The sequence below is a fragment of the Solea solea genome, chromosome 18, assembly GCF_958295425.1.
Source record: "Solea solea chromosome 18, fSolSol10.1, whole genome shotgun sequence".
NCBI lineage: Eukaryota > Metazoa > Chordata > Actinopteri > Pleuronectiformes > Soleidae > Solea > Solea solea.
Window position 1 is genome coordinate 15,756,659 of NC_081151.1, and position 5,560 is coordinate 15,762,218.

Below are 5,560 nucleotides of genomic sequence, written 5' to 3' on the forward strand. Positions count from 1 at the left end.
TGTTTTTCTGGATGAATATTATATTTTCATGGGTATTTGTTCATGGATATGATTCAATAAATATATAATACTATATTTTATAATCACTTATTATTATAATATACAGTGTTACTGGATATTAAAAGAGAGTTACCAGTTCATCAGTTTACTTTGAACCTTCTATATTTCTATATTTTTAAAGATGGCAAACTATCGTGCCCCAAATCACTGTGGACAAGAGGAAATCTCTGCATGATATCTGTAACATCTAATATCATTTTCAATTGGTATACTAATAATCATTTACAAGAAATGTTTGTGAAATGAATTAAAACCTAATTTCATGCACGTTTCATGAAAATAGATTTAGACAAATCTTAATTAAAGGGCTGGGACAATTCTGCAAATCTGTTTGGGGAGCCAAACTTTAGTTCAACATCATTTTTTGGTTTTTCATCAATACATTTTTTTTTTTGTATTTGTGCTTGGTATTTTTTGAGGTATTGTCTTGTTTCAACTATGAAACATCTGGTCTTTACAAGGCTCAAACTAACTAAAATACATACATAGAGATAGAATTAATAAAACTAATACAATGTATTTAATTAAGAATAATTTCATACTGAGGTCATTATTATTAGCAATTACAAATGTAACATTGACAACAGTATTTAGGTTTTCAGGATTTAAGCCACTACTGTGTAGAATTAGACCTCAAAGTATGTATATACCCTTCAAATAATATAATAATAATAATAATAATAATAATATTTCTTCAAATAAAATAAGATACAATATCAGGAGAGAGTGTTTCCACACTCTGCTGTAGAGGGGCAAGTTGAGGCATGTACCCTCCATCCATGGCTTTTGAGGGACTTTTGAAGTGACTTGTTAAAGAAGGTCACTGGTTTGGATGGGGGCCACACAGTTGGTATAGTGGTTAGTGTCTTGCCGCAGCAAGAAGACCCGGGTTCGAGCCCCAGTTGGAATAAGGGCCTTATACACATACATACATGTTCTCCTCGTGTGAGTGGGTTTTCTCCGGGTTCTTCACACATAAGGGGATTAAATAAGGGGATTAGGACACCCTAAATTGGACACCCTAAATTGACCATAGTTGTGAGAGTGAGAGTGAATGGAATGGTTGTTTGTCCCTATATGTGTCCCTATGATGGACTGGTCATCTGTCCAGGGTGTGACCCCGCCTATTGCCCTAGCTGAGATTTGCACAGCACCCCCTGTGACCTTCCTGTGGAGGATAAAGGATGGTTTGGATAGTAGAGCAAGTCATCCTTCAGCTAGAAGGTTGTGGGTTCAATTCCTGGCTCATGCCACTCTATATGCTGATGTGTCCTTGGGCAAAGACACTTAACGCCATGTTGCTCCTGATGAATGGCAACATGGCAAAACTGTAGTGTAAAGCAGCCATGAAGAAGAAAAGCTAGAAAAGCTCTATAAATATAAACCACTTTCTGTATATGTGTGGCTTCATTCCACAATATGCACATTGGAGATCAGAGACAGTATTTTCTAAATTTGATAGATGATGATGACCTTATGAACTTCTTTACCACTAAAATAACAACCATTAGAGAAAACCTGTCTCCTCGATCCCATTCCTACTACAACGTTCAAGGAAATTCTTCCTTTAATTAACAATCCCACATTGCATCAAATAAATCTATCTTAAATTACAGGTTATGAACAACAATTTTTTTTATAAGTTGCCTTTAAACCGTGACTTAAAAAGCCCACCATCGACCCGGATGTTCTGGCTAATTATCGTCCTATCTCTAACCTCCCATTTTCTTCTAAAGCAGTAGCAAATCAATGATGTGATTATTTGTACAGCGACGATCTGTTTGAGGACTTTCAGTCAGGATTTACAAAACTTTTGAAAGTCACCAATGACCTTGTGTTGACCTCAGACAATGACCCTGTATCTTTACTGGTACTGTTAGACCTGAGTGTTGACCAGAACATTTTATTACAGAGGCTGGAGCATGTGATTTTCAAAGGATGTGCATTAAACTGGTTTAAATCTTAGATCCCAGTTTGTTCATGTTAATGATGAATTTACTTTACCCACTAAAGTTAAACATATTTATATACTATCTATATATATATATATATATATATGAGTATATACATATATATATACATATATGTATATATATATATATATATATATACATATACATATACATATACATATATATATACATATATATGTATATATATATATGTATATATATATATATATACATATACATGTATATAAAAAGTGCCGAACCGTAGATCAGTTAAAACTACTTAACAATCCTAAAAATGTGGGTTCATCTCCAACAATTACCAGGGAAATGTCTAAAATCTCAATATTTAACAGAGGAGTATTTACACGCGTTTGTGTGTCGCGTGTAAAACAAAGTCACCGCGGTTTCACGCAGTCGTGCATTGATGACTCCGCTCACGTTGAGTAGGTCCTTTTGTTGTAGTGGAGATGCAACCTAAACCATGCCGTGTCGTGCTAGATATTATATTTTAATGCTCATACTGTGTATACACGTGGCATAAAAAGTGTAAAAGGATCAGTAAAAGCAGTTTGAATATATCTGCTTTACACACACACACACACACATGTTCTCAGTCAAAAAAAGGAAGTGAGGAGGAACTTTAATTTGAAAAAGAAACAGCCTCAACATCTGGAAGCTCTTTCACCCTTTGACCCCGTTCCCCGCTCCTTTCCTCCCCTGTGTCTCCTCCACCTCATGCACCATATAGACTCAAGTCTGGAAGGAGTTAATGTGCACACCAGCATGCATGCATGTGTGTGTGTGTGTGTGTGTGTAGACATGATGGGATAGAGAGAGAGATTTCAAAATGTCTTTTTTGGAGATTGTTGAATCAAACCACATGCAATGTTCCACATTGCAGCAACTACAGACACATTGTGCTCTGAAAGAAGGTTTTTTTTTCCCAGTGCCAAACAAAGCACCCACTCAGCTCTTTCAAGCATAGCAGAGTTTGACCACGACGTGCTGGGATGAACCTCTCGTCCAAAAGGAGCAAAGATCCCAGACAGGAACGGAAGACACAACTCCATTCCTGAATAGAGGAAAAGCTATGTTTACCTTTTGCAATCTGCAGACTCACCATTAGATGTCACTAAGGGGCCAAAACCAAGTTCAGGAGGAAGTATTTTTATGTATCAGCTTTTTATCCACAGCTCCCACAGTGGAAACATCTAAAAACACCACACTTGTGTTTTTATCTACACAACCAATGAGCTACTTTGGGAAAGCGATGATGTGATAGCCACACCTCTTTCTTGTCGCTATCTTTACCTTCCTCTTGTGTTTGGAGATTGGAGATATTTCCTTTCTTCATTTTGCCCGTTTCTGTGAATATATACTTATTGGAATTAAAAGTTTTAACTCATTGTGTATGCTCAGTGTTTCCTTTTTCCTGTTTCTGTTTTAGGTGTATTTCTGTAGCAGCGTTACAGCACCACATACAGGCCTGGCATATATACTGCAGCTGTTATTCTCATTTCGGGGATGTGTGGATGAGGATATTTCTGGAAATGATGCCGTGTTTGCAGAACATGAAAAAGAAAAAGATTATACAGGAAGATACCATTTTACACCATTTTATATATATATATATATATTTATATATATATATATATATATATATATATACATATATATATACTGTATATATACACTTATTCAAACATTCTGATTTTTTATAATGTCTTATACACTTTTTTAATTTAATTGCGTACTTTTGTGTGACTTAACGGGATAGTTTGAAGAACTTTACCAGAGAGAGATAAAGAGAAGCAATGCAAGGACATGGGACATCTCTAATACCAGTTACACCAAAAGTTACACCAAAAACAGAGAATAAGACGTTGGTACACGTTACAGATACAATAACAGAAAGAGAAAGAATGAACCAAGCCGGGGGAAAGAAAGAGAAAGTCCACTCCTAGTCATCAAACTGTCATCATCAACAGAGAGAGTGTGGAGACGGTCCAGGATTCCAAATCCATGAGAATCCATGCTCCCTTCCCCTTTCGTGGCCATGTGCACTTGTTTTCAACAGAGCCGGTGAACACAAGCCATGGAGCCATGGTCCATTCCAGTCGGCAAACCTTTTGCATACGTCCGTGTTTTTCAATTCACACCATTCGAAAAAAGCTGGTCTGATATTTACTCATTTGTGGCCCCTCGCTCGGTCAGACAGTCATTTCCTCTGTCTCTGACAACAGTTTTAATTGCTCGGAGCAGCCCGTGGCCAAGTGGAAAGGGAACTTGGCTTGTAACTGGAGGGTTGCAGGTAGAGCTGAATCAATGAATCGGTTAATCGATTATTAATCGATTACTAAATTATGATCAAAACAAGATTTCTGATTGTTGAAGCTTCTTAAATGTGAGTATTTTCTTCATTTCTTTGCTCCGGATAACAAAGAAATCATTAAAAGCCAATCATTTTGATTTGTGGACAAAACAAGACATTTGAGAACTTCATCATTTCCAGGTTTGACGAACACCGGTCAACATTTTTTAAGGTTTTCTGATATTTTATCGACCAAACGAGTAATCGATTAATCGAGAAAATAATCGCTAACAGACAGAAGAGTTAGCAACAAGTCATTTAACCATCCCAATGACTCAGAACCTGTTAAGTTAGGGTTTAGGGTTTGAGTGAGTGTTTGAACTCATTGTTCAAAGAAGTAAATATGGAATTTTGCCTCTATGATAATAAAATGAATTTTGTATACGTAAGAGTTATTTTGTGCACTAGCTTCCAAGAGGACAGATCCAGAGCAAATGCATGATGGGTATTCACAGCAGGAAGTACCGTTGACATCAGTGTCTCTCTTAAATCTTTTTTTAATAAGGACCTTAGTTAATAGAACTTTTGAATGAGGTAAATGAAATTTCTTTAACTCTGTTAGTGATTAAGTAACAATAAAGTAGGAGACTTGTCTTCTTCCATGACACATCATCCACACACTGATTCCAATAAGCGATCACTCATAGTGTAGTAGTAATACATTTCTGGGTTTGTTGTCATTACAACTGGAACAGGAAAAACAAACCTTACCTATAGGAGTGGAGAGAGCAAGGACAGTTGTTGGTCTTCATTTCTAAAGCAAACAGACTCCAGGTGGTTTAGCATGGGATTTGCATAATCCCCCATGCAGGGATGTTGTATTCTGGTACAAAGACCATCCTCATTAAATAGCTGATAGAATATTGTTGTGAAACCACAATGTCAAGAGGAGGAATTTGCGTTGATACAAAATGTTGTTATTACATATAATGTAGTACCGGTTAATGTATAACTCTCACCATGTTATGTGTGTGTTTTGGGTTCCAAACAGAACCTAGTGTGAGAATGTTCAAAGTTGAATTATATTCCACTTTTGTCTCCCGAGGACAATATAATAACAGGACACCACATCAAATCCAACAAGTTTATGTTAAATCTTTTTTTTTTCTCTCCCTTCGTTGCGTCATCCACGCAGAGGGGAGGGTTTCAACAGAGGAGGCGATGACTGAGTCAGAGA